General features: G+C 33.1%; 1 long non-coding RNA gene across 1 annotated transcript in view; it reads right to left on the bottom strand.

The window, feature by feature from the left end:
* LOC141583934 (uncharacterized) overlaps positions 1-15,393 on the bottom strand; it is a 114,616-nt gene extending 99,223 nt beyond the window's left edge. Inside the window, exon 1 of the long non-coding RNA XR_012516765.1 lies at positions 15,144-15,393. This is a non-coding gene — a long non-coding RNA (uncharacterized LOC141583934). The remainder of the gene's footprint in view (positions 1-15,143) is intronic.
* Positions 15,394-19,084: the final 3,691 nt, after the last annotated feature.

The raw sequence follows: 19,084 nt of genomic DNA, 5'->3' as shown, positions 1-19,084 counted from the left end.
CAACTGGCCTAAGTTAATACATATCACATTCTTATAACCAACACCAAAAGTTTTACAATTATTTTATTCCTTCAAGAGATAACAGTAATTGTTTTTAGAATACTGTTCCTATCGTAGAAAACCTAAGTGTCAGTAATATCATAACAGGAATTTTAGTAGCAAAATAGCATCTTAAATATTTAAATATGCATATGGACATTATTTGGTATTCTCTTTAAACGTAGAATAACAGAAGGGCTGCTGGAACAGAGAGTTAGACACAGAGATTGCCGATGAATATCAGACTGTGCCAGTACTGCAGAAGACTGTGCCTGCTGAGTGAATGGTTCTGGCTTTCACACACTCCATAACGGAACTTCTAAAATGATCACATTGCTGTGCATGTCGTGAGCTCTGTGTATGCTTACAGATATCTGAAAACTGTTTCTCCATGCCTGAAGAAGAAAATAGATCTTTTTTGTTAAAATTCCCGTCCCATGAAATATACTTCTCTTTTTGCATTCTGAAAACATTTTTTTCTTTTAAGATTTGAATCAGGCTGCACCTACTTCAAATGTATGTATAATAAAATATTTAAATCTGCTTTAAAATTTCCAAATGACAAGTGTGAAAATTATAAAGATGTTCAGATGAATAACATGGTTATATGAAATGGGATTGTTAAAATTATGTAGGACAGAAATGAACACCTTTGAAATGCTGCTGGATGTGTATCACTGTGTGTGCACTGTATATGAACATTTGCTTAGAGACATATTTAAAGCAGTTTAAAAAATAATTTATGATTTATACATTGTAATCCCTGTCTTTAGCTAAGCTTGTCATAGTTATCCATAGTTTTCTGCTGTTGCCCATATCAACAGGCAAAGAGACTCAAAGAATTATAAACAATAAGCAGTGTTTTCATAAATATAAATTCCCATAATGAAAAATTCAATCCAAAAACAAAATATAAACAATAATTGCCTTTAGATATTCAATTTAGGCAGCTCCTAGTTTTGTTTTCACAGAAGATATACACTTAAAACCTTTTAGAAAACAAGGACACCAAAGCTATCCAGTATGAATTACAATGTTTCAGTGCTCCCATCTGTTCATAGGCTTGAAAGCACACACTTGGTTAATCACGCAAAGTAATATGATCACATTAAAAGTTCAGTTTTTTAGTGTGGTAAGCATAAACTTGAAAAACTTCCTAAAATGATTTAAAAAAGTAATAATCATTTTAAAAAGTAAGTCCTTTCTATATTCTAGGCACTTACCTCCCTGGTTTTTGTTTCAGAAAGTTTAAACATTTTTAGAATACCATTCGAAGGGCAGTGAAAAGGTAGGTGTTTGATGATTGTAGTGGGTGTTTGTGGGGTTTGTAGAATATGCATGTATGCTAGAAAGAGAAATGCAGACAAGTTAATGCAGGAATGTTAGAAAGTTTGATTTACATTTTTACCCTTTCCAACCTCTTGGAGAAAACTATCATTCAACTAAAAAGATATTCCCTATATCATCTTCCTTTGCTTCATATTTCATCATGTAAAGGTGCTCAATAAGTATCCATTGCGTGAAGATACACCAGTACATTAGAGATTTGTTTTCATAAGTTTTCCAAAGGCGTAGAAGTCATTACTAAAGAAAAAGAATGCAATCCAAAAAAAAAAGAAAAAAGAAAAAAAAAAAGGAAAAAAAAAATTATCTCATTCTTTCCTTTTCCTTTCAGTACTAAGGACCAATGAGATTCTGATGCTTTTTCATACCCTGAAATCACAGAAAAGTGTAGGATCACTTCTTATTTCTGTCACTAAGTAAGTTTATTTGTAAATAGATGATTGAAAGATACATCCTCTCTGCCTCAAAAGATACTGATTTTTGTAACATTGAAAGAGAAAGTTTCTCTCCATAAAGGAAGGAGACAACTGTTTCTATGTGGGGTTCACATATGTGCTTGTCCTCCTTGAATTATGGAGGCAAGAAATAATCCTGTGGTATAGCTTGGGAGTTTGGACCCTATACATTAGACTACTGTTTTCAGAAGAATGCCTGGAATTCCCATGATTATTATTAGCATGAAAACAACAGAACTTCAGTAAACATTATGAGTGGAGGATCAAAGAGGATTTCTCTGATTGTTCTCCCTTAGACTAAGCAGTGGGGTGAGAAAATAGAAGAGGCTTTCAAAATAAGTTTCAATATTTTACTGTTTAAACTTTATGAAACAAAAGCCAGGGAGGTAAGCGCCTCAAATACAGAAATGAATTGAAAATGAAAGCTTTTCAAATTGATTGTTATTATTTTTGTCATTTTACCAAATCCAAAAATTATTTTAGATCTAGCATTTAAACGTAATATGATAACGTTAAAAGTTCAGTTTTTTTGGTATGGTAACCATAAACTTGAACAACTTTCTAAAAAGTAAAAAGATACATACATACATTAAATCATCTTTTACATTTTACAAGAGCATAAAAGTGTTTTCTTCTTTGATTTTTTTTAAATAATTACATTAAGTAGTAACTATTTAAGAGTATGGAAATTAAAACCAAGCAGAAGGGAATTAAATTTTAGTTACAACATTCTAAGTTGTTTTGCTTACACTTATCTATGCTAAGCGAATTCTACTTCTTTCCATCTTTTTTGAGTTGTTTAAGTGGTTTGCTTGTAATATCAAAGTTGAAAAGAAAATACCTCATAAAATCATTAGACACTCTCCTGACTGAAAATATAAAGTATGGGAAAACTAAACCCACAACATTAATACTAGCAAGCAGTTAATTGCCTTGCATATTTTAAATGCTAGAACTAAAATAATATTTGATTTTGATAAGTCAATTATATATGAAAGTGTATTAAAGGAAAACGAATAAAAAATATAAACATATTTATGATATCATTTTGTTTTTGTATTTGAGGGAAACTATTATGATAGCCTGTTCAAAATTAGGAGGAATCACAACATCTGATCAGCACATTCAAAAGAAAAAGAGGAAGAGAGATCAACCAAAAAAATACATATACATTCTTGCACTCCATTTTTTTAAATGCAAATGTAGACAACAAGATTATGTTTCTCATGGGGGCCTGTTGTTGAATTTGTATTTCCAAACACTCAATACTAACTTTATCAAACCTGTATGCGAGATTCTAATTATATAAAAGTTGATCACATATATATGCTAACTTCACTGACTCATTCCTCATCTTAGTCTGATTCTAGTTTAAACCAGGCTCATTATTCAAACATATATACCAAGCCTTCTTTATATGATTAAAATTATATGCTGGTATACAGACAGCACAACTTTTAAAAACTTTGATATTTTTCTTCTCTTACCAATTATCACCTTTGTCCTAACTTAATTTTCTAGGTATGTTAACAGTCTTAGCTGTTTAAGTCTATCATTATCAACCCTGACTTTACTTGAGCATCAAGCACAGACAGAGCTCTTTAAATCAAGATTCTGATTCAGTGGCCCTATGGGGATCTCTTGGCATCTGAATTTCTTTTCAAGTCTGTATTGTGATTCACTGCACAGTTAGATTAGAGAAACACTAGTGGGTGGTTATTAATATTCCACAAGCAGCAATTTACCTGGAAGCAGGCAAGTTCATTTACAATTCTTTAGAATGTAAAGGTTGATCACTTTGTTACTTTCATAAGTGACAACAACGCTATACAATAGCAGCAAAAAATTAACTCTTAAGAGGTTATAAAATGCTGTTCTAGGCTTAATCATTGTCAACCTGGTCGAGGTATCTGACAGTAAGACAAGGACAGTACCAATTATCACTGAGGTATTTTCCTTTATGTGAATTAATTAATGATTCCGTCCTAGTTTTCTGAATCATGTAGTTTAGGCTTTCCCACAAAGTTTGTGAGAAAAAAAAAAAGAGAAACCTGCAGGGGTCTGTGATGATTTGCATATTCTTTCTGGGTTTTAATGGGTGAGTCAGCCCCAGTTCTGCAATAGGTCACCAAATTTTGCTTCAGATGAGGATAAACCTCTTCATAAACCTCCCCCAATAGAAATATTGAGTAAAACGGAATGCTCATCAATGTACTACTATATTCTTTGGATCTAAGTTAGCAAGGCAATTGAGTCATCATACTAAAATCTGACGGTTACATCTGAAACGAATAATAATTCAGAGTGAGATGAGTTACCTACATAATTAACAATATAAATATATCTGTTCCAAAGTAAGAATTCATAATTTTATTGATTCCAATATACTCCCCAGTGTACACATTTATTCAACAAATGTTTAACATTTACTGTAATATTATGTGATAGAGATATAATGGTAAGCACAATTGTTATGCTTTAGTCGTTAAGAGTCTAGAGGGGGAAATAAGCAATTAGATTGTTAGCAAGCTTATCAGATATTCCAATGTGTAGCAATTTAGATTTCTGTGAGATTACAGTGTAGAGACATCCACCTAGATATGTGGAGCAGAGAGAAAATGCAGTGTCCGGGAGCGCTTTCCACAGAGAAAGAAGGGAAAAAAGAAATTAAACCAAAAGGATCTGACTTCGGTGTATCCATGAGATGTGTAAAAAGCACATGCCTAAGATCAATGACTATGTTATCACGGAAGAGCTGAGAGAGATCCAATATGGCTGGAACAAAGAATTGGGGAAGGAGTGGGGTTGGGAGAGTTATTAGGTTGATGCAAAAGTCATTGTGGTTTTGCCACTGAAAGCAATTACATTGGCACCAACCTAGTATCAAGTGAGTAGCTGGGCAGAAGAAAGCAGAGAAGACCTTGAATGATTTTAAGACTTTGAACATATTCTTAAAAGTAGCATTCTGATGCTGGCCATTGTGGCTTATACCTGCAATCCCAGCACTTTGGGATGCTGAGGTGGGAGGATACTTTGAACCCAGAAATTTGAGGCTGCAGTGAGTCATGCATGTACTATTACACTCCAGCCTGAGTAACACAGTGAGACCTTGTTAACAAACAAACAAAAACCAGTGAACAAACAAAAAGTAACATTCTGCCAGGAAAAAGAGGTATCTCTGCCTGCTAGGATTCCGTCTTCTTTTCTAGCTCCTTATTTATCTTTTGAGTTCAATATAGTCATTGTTTGATCGTGATAACAGAAAATTGTTTTATTTTGTTGTTGTTGTTTGTTTTTGTCTTTTTTTTTCCCTTGAAATAAAGAACCCTGGCTAACAAAGTTGCCCAGAAAAAGCATATCAAGTGAAAAGAAAAAGTCCCCAGTTACATCTCTGGAAGGAGCAATCATTAGGTAATAGTAAAGCACAAAGATACTGCATAAGAGAGGAGAGAGGAAAGTAAACAGTCCAGGATGATGGTGGTATTTTGATGGAAATTGCATTAAGTTTGTAGATTGCTTTTGGTAACATGGCCATTTTCACAATATTGATTCTACTTATCCATGACCAGAGGATGGCTTTCCATTTGTTTGTGTCATCTACGATGTCTTCTGGCAGCATTTTGTAGTTTTCCTTGTAGAAGTCTTTCACCTTCTTGCTTAGGTATATTTCTAAGTATTTTATTTTTGCAGCTATTGTAAAAGGGGTGGAGTTCTTGATTTGATTCTCAGCTTGGTCATTGTTGGTATATGGCAGAGCTACTGATGTGTGTAAATTAATTTTGTGTCTTCAAACTTTGTTGAATTTATGTTATTAATTCTGGAAGTTTTTTGGAGGAGTCTTTAGGGTTTTCTGGGTATATGATTATATCATAAGCAAACCACAACAGTGCGGCTTCCTCTTTACCATTTTGGATGCTCCTGATCTCTTTCTTTTATTTGGTTACTTTGGCTAAGACTTCCATTACTATGCTGAACAGAAGTGGTGAGAGTGGGCATCTTGGTCTTGTTCTCGTTCTCAGGGGGAATGCTTTCAATTTTCCCTGTTCAGTATTATGTTGGTTGTGGTTTTGTCATATATGACTGTTAATTACATTAAGGTATGCCCCTGCTACACTGATTTTGCTGAGGATTTTAATAATAAAGGAATGCTGGATTTTGTCAAAAAATTTTTCAGTTGAGATGATCATATAAATTTTTATTTTAATTTTATTTATGTGGTGTGTCACATTGATTGATTTGCATTTGTTGAATCATTCCAGCATCTCTGGCATGAAACCAAATTGATCATGGTGAATCATTTTTTTCATATGCTATTCAATTCAGTTAACTAGTATTTTGTTAAAAATTTCTGTGTTTATATTAAACAGAGATATTGGTCTGTAGTTTTCTTTTGCTGTTATGGCCTTCCGTGATTTTGATATCTAGCTTCATTGGAAGGATTCCCTCTTTCTCTATCTTAGAAAATAGTGTCAACAAGATTTGTACCAATTCTCCTTTGATAGAATTCAGCTGTGAATACATCTGGTCCTGGACTATTTTAGTTGGCAAATTTTTATTACCATTGCAGCCTCACTGCCTGTTATCAATCTGTTCAGAGTTTCTATTTCTTTGTGGTTTAATCTAGGAAGGTTGCATATTTCCAGTTTATCCAAATCCTCTACATTTTCTAGTTTATGTGCATAAAGAAAAAAATCTGAACAGCCAATTATCAAAAGAAGATATACAAATGATGAACAAACATATGAAAAAATGCTGAATATCACTAATGATAAGGGAAATGCAAATCACAATGTGATCCCACCTCACTCCTAGAATGGCCATAATCAAAAAATTAAAAAAAAAAAATAGATGTTGGTGTGGATGTGATTAAAAGAGAACACTCTTACACTGCTGGTGGAAATGTAAGCTAGTACAACCACTATGGAAAAAAGTGTGGAGATTCCTTAAAAGCTAACAGTAGAACTACCATTTGATCCAGCAATCCCACTACTTGGTATCTACCCAGTGGAAAAGAAGTTATTATACAAAAAAGATACTTGCACATACATGTTTATAGAAGCACAAGTCATAATTGCAAATATATGGAAACTGCCCAAATGCCCTTCAATCAGTGATTGAAAAATAAATGTGAGGGAGAGATCCAAGATGGCTGATCACTAGCAGCTCGGGATTGTAGCTCCCAGTGAAAACGCAAAGAACGAGAGGACGCCACACCTTCACATGAATTCTTGTTGCTCACGTACCAGGAGATTCCCAGCGGAGGAGCCCCACGGGTCGTCAGCACGACTCTTGTGACCGGCGAGGCGGTTTTGCTGGCACCTCAGAGCATCGGTTCTTGGTGCAGAGTCAGAAAAGCACCACCAATCTTAACACCGCTGATTTAGTCGGTGCAGTGGGTTGCTCAGATTTCGGCGCTGAGAATCAATAAGTTGGATGTCCACTCAGAAACCCAATTACAAAGACGGTAATTATAAAGACCACAGATGGATAAATCTACAACGAAGGGAAGAAAACAGTCAAAAAAGGCTGAGAATACCCAAGATCAGAATGCCTCTTCCTCAGCAGGGGATCCCAGTTCCTCATCAGCAATGAAACAAGGCTTGATGGAGAACGAGTGTGTTCCAATTACAGAAGCAGGCTTCAAAATGTGGATAAAAAGAAACTTCTGTGAATTAAAAGAACTTGTTCTAACACAATCTAAAGAAACTAAGAACTTTGAAAAAAGGTTTGACGAAATGTCAACAAGAATACAAAATTTAGAGAGGAAAATAAATGAATTGATGGAGCTGAAAAACACAATACAAGAACTACGTGAAGTATGCACAAGTTTTAACAGCCGAATTGATCAAGCAGAAGAAAGGATATCAGAGGTCGAAGACCAACTTAATGAAATAAAACTAGAAGACAAGATTAGAGAAAAAAGGATAAAAAGGAATGAGCAAAGTCTCCAAGAAATATGGGACTATGTGAAAAGACCTAATCTACGCTTGATAGGTGTACCTGAATGTGACGAAGAGAATGAATCCAAGCTGGAAAATATGCTTCAGGATATTATTCAGGAAAATTTTCCCAACTTAGTAAGGCAGGATAATATTCAACTCCAGGTAATACAGCGAACACCACAAAGATATTCCTCAAGAAGAGCAACTCCAAGGCACATAATCGTCAGACTCACCAGGGTTGAAATGAAGGAGAAAATACTAAGGGCAGCCAGAGAGAAAGGTCAGGTTACCCACAAAGGGAAGCCTATCAGACTTACAGCAGATCTCTCAGCAGAAACCCTACAAGCCAGAAGAGAGTGGGGGCCAATATTCAACATCCTTAAAGAAAAGAACTTTCAACCAAGAATTTCACATCCAGCCAAACTAAGCTTCATAAGTGAAGGAAAAATAAAGTTTTTTGTGAACAAGCAAGCACTCAGAGAATTCATCACCACCAGGCCTGCTTTACAAGAGCTTCTGAAAGAACCACTACACATAGAAAGGAACAAACAGTATCAGCCTTTCTAAAAAATACCAAAAACTAAAGAACATCAATATAATGAAGAACTTACATCAACTAATGGGCAAATGGCAGTATTAAACTCACATATATCATTATTAATTCTAAATTTAAATTGACTAAATTCCCCAATTCAAAGACAGACAGCCAACTTGGACTAAAAACTAAAACTGTATGCTGCAACCAGACCCATCTCACATTCAAGGATACACAAAGACTCAAAACAAAGGATGGAGAGAGACTTACCAACTAACCAGAGAGCAAAAATAAATAAATAAAAAGCAGAAGTTACAATTTTTGCCTCTGATAAAATAGTATTTAAAGCAACAAAGATCAAAAGAAGCAAAGAAGGACATTATATAATGATAAAAGAATCAATGCAACAACAAGAAGAGTTAAAGGTCCTAAATATATACACACCCAATACAGGAATACCCAGACATACAAGACTTATAAAGAGACTTAGACTCCCACACAATAATAGTGGGAGACTTCAACATTAATATTAGACAGATCAATGAGACAGAAAATTAACAACGATATCCAGGACTTGAACTCAGATCTGGAACAAGTAAACGTAATTAACATTGATAGAACTCTCCACTTTACACAAAATATACACTCTTATCAGTACCACATCATATCAACTTAGAAGTTTAAACGAAATGTTGGTTGGCTCCTTGTTTGTTACTCTCTTCCCTCATTTTCTTTCATGTCTCCATTATTAAGGACAATTATAGGCATACCCATATTTAGACTGCATTCTACCCCGGGCAACAAAGCAATACCCCCATTCTCTCTCCCTCTTCTTTATTCTTTTTCTTATTATTCTTTTTCTCTTTCTAAAAAAAAAAAAAAAAAAAAAAAAAAAGCAAACTTCTAGTGCGAGTAGAAATGCAGTTCAGAATTAACCATAGAATAATTGGTTTTTGATTAAGGAGCAAAGATTGTCTTATATTGATTCTCACCCAAAGGTTGTTTCTTTCTTTCTTAAAACTGACCATCATCCAGCCAAGATCAGTTGAGTTTTCAGGGATGTGTAGGATACATAATTCATATAACCCATTCCACAACAATTTACATAATCCCAACTCCTAGATTTAGAAAAATCTCCAACTTTGCAAATCAGAACAGAAATAAAACGAAACATTCTCAATTTATAAAGTTTTTGTTTTTGTTTGGTTTGGTTTTTTGAGACAGAGTCTCAACTCTGTCACCCAGGCATGATCTTGAAAAAAAAAAAAAAAAAAGAAAAGAAAAAGAAATGTGATATATAAATATATAAAATAGAATACTACCCAGCCATAAAAAGGAATAAAATAATGGCTTTCACTGCAACTTGGATGGCATTGGAGACCATTATTCTAAGTGAAGTAACTCAGGAATGAAAAAGTAAACAACATTTGTATTTACTCATAAGTGGGAGTTAAGCTATATGGATCCAAAGGCATGATAATGACACAATAAAATTTAGGGACTCTGGGGAAAGGATGGGAGGGGGATGAGGGATATAAGATGACATATTAGGTACAGTGTGCATTGCTGGAGTGATGGGTGCACCAAATTTTCAGAACTCACCACTAGAGAACTTATTTATGTAACCACCTAATGAGTAAAACATAGTCTCAAAATAATTCTCAAAAGAAGATATACAAGTGCTGTGTATCTTCAAAAAATGTTGAGCATTTTTTGTATGTTTGTTGGCCATCTGTATATCTTCTTTTGAGAATAGAAACTTAACATCTTCCATGCCAAATTATTGCAAGGTAAAAAAGTATGTTGGACACCTTAAATACATATAATAATAAAACTCCATCACAAATTAAAAAATAAATAAAGTGAACAGTCAAGAGAATGAAAGAGAACACTGGAGACCTACTAACTCAAATATCAAGAAAGGAGAAGGTTTTTTAAAGGCCAGTGTGTTCAGCTGCGGCAATGTATTCCAGAAATTAAATAAAATAAGAAATAGATATATAGAGGCCAGGAGAGTATTAATGATTTGCAGAGTATTTAAGGACGATGAGTACAAAAGTAATCCGAGTAGTCTGAGAAGTAGTTGGAGGAAAAGAATTAGAAATAATGTCATGAAAACCTCATCTTATTGTTAAATAACATTTATATGTCATATTCTCATTTTTCTAACAATTTCCAATACCACTCCAAAATTTTACACATTTAATTTCACATTCCTGTTTTATTTATTTATAGCACTGACATATTCTATAATAAACTCAACACCTTCCACAAAAAATCTTTGTTACACTAATGTTTCTCTCGTTTTGGTTGATTAAAACTCGTAACTTCCTGGTCAGAGGAAAGCCTTAGAGGCATTACTGATTATTCTCATCTTTTATAATACCCAATCAATGCACAAATACTGTTTGTTATATCTTCAAAATAATTCCAGACTCTGATGAATTCTCATCACCTAATTGTTTCATCCATTAGCTCTGACAACTATATCTATGGACACGATTGTCCAAAGTCTTCCTTTTTGGGTTCTCTTATTCTACCATTGCTTCAGCATAACATTTAACCTCATCATCATAAAAGGTGATTAATCATGTAACTTCTCTGCTCAAAACATCACAAGAACTCCCACTTTATTCAAAGTGAAAGCCAAATACCCTGCAGGTATTCAAAGTAAAAGCCAAATACCCATCAGGTAATGCAGGGTCACACCGCCCCATATTACCTAATTCAGCTTTTCCCCTGCTTATCTTTTCCTAGTCTCATTATTCATTCCAGTCTATGCACTCTGCTTACCTTGTGGTGTTCCAAGTCTCTAACCATATTCTTGCTTTCCACACTTGTCCAGGTGGTTCTCTATCCCTAGAATATTCTTCCTAAAGATAATAACACAACTAACTTACTCATTTATTTGAAATCCCTAAGCAAATTTCATATATTTATAAGCCTATTGTGATTCTTTATTGCAAATTACAACCTGCCTTCACCAAACACCCAATTTCTTGCCTTCTGTTGTATTTGAACCATCTAATATAATGTGTAATTGTTTACAATGTTTATTATTAATGTTTAGTTTTATCCACTAGAATATGTGTTTTTATCTATGCTATTAAGTGACAAATGTCAAGGACTTACAACAGTTACAGAAGCAATTAAGAGCTCAGTATCTATTGATTTTAATGTAATTTATTTTTTCCCAAGAAGGATCCATAAAGAAAAGAGAAAGTTCAGTAGTATATGAAGAGAACATAGATTTGACAGTTTGAAATTTTGTTTTGTTTTATTTAATTAGGGCATACATATATGTATAATTGCTGAGAAGGAGTCAGTAAAAATAAATATATTCAAGTCATAGAAGATAGAAAAGATAGGCAATATATTTTTCTATTTGTTTCCTTACCAATAACTAATCTTATCATATTTATGTTCCATGTGATTTTACAGAAATACAGTAAAACTAATAATAGATTTTCTACTTAATGCATCATAATTTATTGAGACTAATTTCAGAATGTTACTTCAAGTTTTAGACATTTTCAAATTTTTAAATTATACCTCTATGATATATAAATGTACTCATATAACTATAAAATCATATGTCTTTTTGTAGATTTCAATATTTAATCCTCAGAAAGTAACTTCATTTCTCTTACTTTCAATTTCTTAGAAAGAAATTACAGTCATGTTCATGTATTAGACCATTAAAAATAAATGATAATTACATTGCCACATTCTACATTTAAAAATAAAATTCTATGATTTATAACCATCAAAAGAGATGTCAGGATTGGTAGCAACTATTTTGGTTAAAAATTTACCTAATCCTATGTATATGAATTAGGTAAACAGAAAATATTTAGTACCAACTATCAGAATAAAGTACTAAAATAAGGTTTTTTTTTATAATATGAGAGGATATGGTATACAATATACACTTATGTCGTATTAAAGAAACAGATTATGTTCTAAACATAGGATAGTAGTCGTGTAATATATATCTTCCCTAGGTAAGATAATCAGTTCAACGTATGACAAAAGGTAATTTCAACATCAAATTCATAGAGAAATGAGTCAGGACAAATGAACTGTATATGATCCTGTGTATATTTTTAAGTGGAGTTTAGAATGTCAAACAAATATAAAAATTTTGTCTGTATACAATTTTGTTATTTAATTTTTATTTCATCAAGCCATGTTTAAAACTACATTTGCCCTTATAAGAACAATGTATGTTCAATATTATTTGTTATATAATAATTTCAGTTTGATTCTTAAAGCCACATCTTTTTTCTGAATATAATGTGTTTTGTTGTAAAGATACTCATTCATTTCAGCCTGACATGTTGCTAGCCTCTTCTAATAGCACAGGTTTTTCTGATGAATGATAAAGTTTTAATTTTTCTTTTTGTTATAAGATTTTTTCTCCTTTTCTTTCCACTTTCTGTAACTGAATCCTGAGCCAAAGGATATGTTCATCTTGAATGCTAAGATTTTCTGCACCCTCAGGAGGTCTAAAGTATGAATGGGAGGCAAATTCTGCCGCAGCCTCACCCACCTGCAAATACACATTAACTCCTTACTGGTATTTTCAATAAGTGAAATTCAAAGTTATGGGTACAAAACAAATACAATTTATGCAAATTTGACCAATCTTATTAAAATCCACATCTCATACTTTTTGATCTACTTAATTTTGAAAAAGATTTTTAAAAAAAATATTAAAACAGCTTTCCACAAACTGTATTGTGTTTCTGTGGCAATGAACCATAGAATTTAAGTCAATTGATCTGAAAGTTCTTATTGTAGATGTATTTTTGCTATGGCCAAACATGAAATGTTGAAAAATTTTATGGCTTAATTAAACTAACCTGCTTGAGATTATTTCGAAAACTGCTAGACACAGTGGTGGTATAGCTTTTAGATGCAATACTACAGCAAGAAACAATTAATTTAAAACAGTGTTATTAAACTTTTAATGGTTCCAGCCTGCATGAAATGCTTAATTCAATTAGATTTTTATATGTTATGTTTTATTTTTGTACAATGAGCTTCTCTATAGTGCTCCTTGATCTATTTACTTTATTCTTGAAGGTCAAAAGGAATTTATGTATTCATCAATTTAAACTGTAGATATTTATTGAGTTTTTACTGTAATTTCTATCCACTTCTAGTTCCTAGGGATTCAAATAAGATGTTGTGTCTGCCCTGAAAACCTACTTGGGAAAATATTCACATAAAACATTAGTTGTAATCAAGATAATATATCTAACAATAAGAGTATAGAAAGTTGTAGAAATTTAGCGCTGAGACTGCTGCCTCTTGATCAGTGTTTTAAGAAGCTCCTGGGAAGAAGCAAAACCCAAAATGAGTCTTAGGATACTTTTAGGGGCTGGACAGCCACTATAATCATTTTTAGTAACACAGAAGTATCCTAAGATATCCTATATGTACCAGTTGGGAACTCCTTGTTTGCCTCCTCTTCCTCTTTTGTCTTCCTGGTCAGGCACTAAACTATCCAGTGTCCCAGAAAGAGGTCTCAAAAATCAAGTAAGAGGAAAATGTCAGCATTTTGACTGTTTATTCTACATTTTTAGTTTTCAGGAGAGTTTTTATTTATTCAGTAGAGCAAGTAATGTATTTTTTTATTATCTAATCTGAGTATTCACTATGCAAGCCTCCACCCCTAACCCCATCGCTAATGCTTAGGCCATGTTTGAGTGAAAGGGAAGGGGAAGAAATATGCTGTCAATAGGAAAGACCCAACTGAACAGCATCTTGGATTTAGTCCTCTCACTATAACTGATACTTAGATTTCCCACCTCAAAGAAGAGAATAAAATCGAATACCTCTCACAAATGATTTACTTTAGAATTATAAACAAAATTAATTTAATATAGAAGCTGTGCATGAAAGTACTAAGTAGCAGTAAAGAAGAGCAAATCTATATATGAAAAAATTAAAATCTACACATTTTCCATTTATGAAAGTTTGCTACTTTACTGTTTTCTTTTCTTTTTTTAAGACTTGTTTATGTTATTTAACAAGTCTTAAAAATATATATATTTCACAGACACTCTTAATAAAATGATTATTCAGTTTCATAAAACTTGTTTCAACTAACCTAATTGTTAATTTCTTGCTTTTAACATTTTCCTGCCTCCAAAAATTCAATAAACTGGATTAATACAAAACACATGTTGAAATATTAAGTATAAGTAGGGGTTGACTTATTCTCATTCTAAAGATAATATTAAAGAGTAGATTTTTTAAAAGAATCATATTCCCTTTGATATTTATTCAAAAATTCAACTTTTTTGTTAGTCTTACTTTGCTTGTTAAATTTGAGTTCAGTATCTTTTTTTTTATTTTAAAGCTGGTGATGCCTAGAGAAAAAAGAAAAAAAACAAGAGCTAGCAGAAAAAGAGAAGTAACTAAAATCAGAGCAGAACTGAATGAAATTAGGCCCAAAAATTCATACAAAGAATCAAACACCAAAAAGTACAAAAGTCAGTTTTTCAAAAGGATAAACCAGCTTGATAGACTTCTAGATAAATTAACCAAAAAAAAAAAAAAGAAAAAAAATTCAATAAGATCCAAATAAGGACATTCATAAACAACAAAGATGGCATTATAACTTATTATGCAGAAATACAAAAGATCCTCAGAGACTATTATGAGGATCTCTATGCACACAAACCAAAAATTCTAGAGAAAATTGATAAATTTCTGGAAACAGGCAGTCTCCCGAGATTGAATGAAGAAAAAAATTAAACCCTGAACAAAGCAATATCAGGTTCCAAAATTGAATTAGTAATTAAAAAAATAACTTACCAACCAAAAGAACCACCAGATGAGATAGATTCACAGCCGATTTCTACCAGATGTATAAAGAACTCATACTACTCCTACTGAAACTATTCAAAAAAATCAGGGAAAAGGGACTCCTTCTTAACTCATTCTACAAAGCCAACATCATCCTAATACCTAAACTTGGCAAAGGCACAACAAAAAGAAAGCTGCAGGACAACATTTCCGATGAACATAAATGCGAATATCCACAACAAAATACTAACAAACTGAATCAAATAGCACATTAAAAAGTTAATTTATCATGATTAATTCAGCTTAATTCCTGGGATGCAAGGTTGATTCACCACATGCAAATTCAATAACTGATTTACCACATAAATGGATTAAAAAGAAAAAAGCAAAACAAAACAAAACAACAACAACAAAAAATCAAATGATTATTTCAATAGATGTAGGAAAAGCTTTCTATAAAATCCAACATCCTTTCACTATAAAAAACCATCAAGAAACTAGGCATTGAAGAAACTTGTCTCAAAATATTAAGAACCATCTATGAAAAACTCATATTCAACATCACACTGGGCAAAAACTGGAAGCATTCCCCTTGAGAACTGGAATAAAACAGGAATGCTCACTCTCACCACTCCTTCTCAACATAATACAGGAAGTACAATTGCCAAACCAGTCAGGCAGGAGAAAGAAATCAAAGACATTCAAATAGGAAATAAAGTCAAACTCTTTGATGGTGTATGATTCTATACCTAGAAAATGAGGAAGATGCTACTGAAAGGCCCTGGAAATTATGAAAGACTTCAGTAAAATATTGGGATACAAACCAGTGAAGAAAAATCAGTAGCATTTCTATACATCAATAACATTTAAGCTGAGAGCTAAATCAAGAACATAATTCCTAGAATAGCCACAAAAGATGAAAATATTTAGGAATACATTTAATCAAAAAGGTGAAAGATCTCTACAGGGAGAACTACAAAACACTGCTGAAGGAAATCACAGATTACACAAACAAATGTAAAAGCAGGCCCATGGTGCTCAAAGTATTTTACAGATTCAATGCTATTCTTATCAAACTACCAAGAACATTTTTCATAGATCTATATTAAACTATTCTAAAATTCATATGAAACCAAAAAAGTCTGAATAGTCAAAGTGGTCATAAGCAAGAACAACAAAGCTGGAGACATTTTATTACTCAGCTTCAAAGTACACTACAAGTCTGCAGTAACCAAAACAACATAGTACTGATGCAAATGTAGACAACACAGACCAGTGAAACAGAAGAGAGAACCCAGAAATAAAGCCATACACCTACAGGAATGTGATGTTTGACAAAGCTGACAAAAATAAACAATGGGAAAAGACTTTGTATTCGATAAATGTTGCTGGGATAGCTGGCTAGTCATATACAGAAGAATGAAACTCGACTCTTTCTTTCACTGTATATAAAAAACTCAAGATGAATTAAATACTTAAATTGAAGATCTCAAATTATAAGAATCCTAGAAAAAAACCTATGAAACATCATTCTGGCTATCAGCCATGGGAAAGAATTTATGACAAACTCCTCAAAAGAAATTGAAACTAAAAACAAAAATTGGCAAGTGGAACCTAATTAAACTAAGGATCTGTTGCACAGCAACAGAGTAAACAGGAAACCTACAGAATAGGAGAAGATATTCACAAACTGAATGCATGGATCCCTCAGAGGTCTAATATCTCAAAGCTATAAGAAACTTAAATCATTAAGCAAAACCACAAATAACTCCATTACAAAGCAGGCAAAAGACATGAAGAGAGACTTCTCATAAGAAGACATACAGACAGGGCGCAGTGGCTCACGCCTGAAATCCCAGCACTTTGGGAGGCCAAGACGGGCAGATAACAAGGTCAGGAGATCAAGACCATTCTGGCCAAGGTGGTGAAATCCTGTCTCTTTGTAATACTACAAAAAAAAAAAAAAAAAAGAAAAAAAAGAAAAAAACCTAGCCAGCTGTGGTGGCTCGTGCCAGTAGTCCCAGCTACTTGGGGGCTGAGGCAGGGGAATCGCTTGAATTTGGGAGGTGGAGGTTGCAGTGAGCCGAAATTACGCCACTGCACTCCAGCCCAGAGACAGAGCAAGACTCCGTCTAAAAAAAGACAAACATACAAGCAGCCAAGAAACGTACAAATAATCTGCAGAGAAATTCAAATCAAAACCATAATAAGATACCATCTAACACCAATAAAAATGTCTGTTACTAAAAAATAAAATAAATAAATAAATAAATAAATAAATAAATAAATAAAAAGGATGCTGATGAGACTGCAGAGAAAAGAGAACATGTATGCACTGTTGATGAGAATGTAAATTAGGTCCCTGAGAAAGAAGCATAGAGAGTTCTCAAAAACTTAGAACTACCATTTGGTCCAGCAACCCCATTGCTGGATAGGTTTTCAAAAGAAAATAAATAGTTCAACCAGACACCTGAACTTTTATGTTCATTGCAGCACTCACTATTCACAATAGCAAAGTCGTGGAGTCAACATAGGTGCACATCAATGGGGGAAATGACTAAAGAAAATGTGGTACATATACACCATAGAACATTACACAACAATAAAACAAATGAAATCACACTTTTTGCAGCAATGTGGATGCAGCTAGAGGCCATTATCTTAAGTAAATTAATGTAGGAACAGAAAACCAATGGGAGCTGAACAATGCAGGCTTATAAAAATAAAAATGGCAACAATAGAACCCTGAGGACTACTAGAGGGGAGGTGGGAACAAGGATTAAAAAAAATTACAATTGGATACTATATTCAGTACCTGGGTGACAGGATTAATTGTACCCCCAAACTCAGTATCACTTAATATACCCAGTTAACAAACTTTCACTTGTAACCCTTTGAATCTAAAATAAGAACTGAAATTATTAGAAAATAAATAAAGCTGTTGATGAAATGTGAACCATATTTTAAACATATAGATTTTTAACATTTATTACATACATAACAAATTTCATAATTACCATTGAGATTAGTGTTTTATCAGTTCCTCATTTTATTCAGAATACATCTATTCTTTTAATAATTCAGTAAAGATATACTGAAAGTCTAGTATGAACAAGATAAAATGGTCACTTCAATGAAGAAATTTATTTTGAAGTATATTTACTCTTATCCATGACTAATAATTCTCTCCAAAAGGAGTTACAACATTAAATACACAATCTTCATAAGAAAGTTTTATATTTAAGTTTAAATTTGGTAACATAAAAATTGTATTTGTGTTTACTCTATTTTGAACATTTACTAGAAATGAAATGACTATGGTTATATTCTATAATTTAGTACTAAAATATAATTTTAAAATGTTGATGTTTATCAATTACTAATTTAAATAGAAATCAGTGAGAATTAAAAAAATATTTTTGATGAATAAATTCATAAAGTACTTCAGCTGAAAGTCTTTTTGAAACAATATCCAAATATTATTTAATCATTAATACTAATATCATTGTATGCCTTTCTCATTCATTTAAGACGTATCTGTTGGTAAATTAATGTATTTTTAAATGATGGCCTATAAATTCATGGTATTATACTTTTAAAAACTATAAAGCGGCCAGGCGCGGTGGCTCAAGCCTGTAATCCCAGCACTTTGGGAGGCCGAGGCGGGTGGATCACGAGATCAAGAGATCGAGACCATCCTGGTCAACAAGGTGAAACCCTGTCTCTACTAAAAATACAAAAAGTTAGCTGGGCATGGTGGTGCGTGCCTGTAATCCCAGCTACTCAGGAGGCTGAGACAGGAGAATTGCCTGAACCCAGGAGGCAGAGGTTGCGGTGAGCCGAGATCGTGCCATTGCACTCCAGCCTGGGTAACAAGAGCGAAACTCCGTCTCAAAAAAAAAAAAAAAAAAAAAACTATAAAGCTATTGATATCACAGACAACATTCAAA

The sequence above is a fragment of the Saimiri boliviensis genome, chromosome 3, assembly GCF_048565385.1.
Source record: "Saimiri boliviensis isolate mSaiBol1 chromosome 3, mSaiBol1.pri, whole genome shotgun sequence".
NCBI lineage: Eukaryota > Metazoa > Chordata > Mammalia > Primates > Cebidae > Saimiri > Saimiri boliviensis.
Note: the sequence above shows the minus strand (reverse complement) of the source record. Positions and strands in the feature narration are given on the sequence as shown.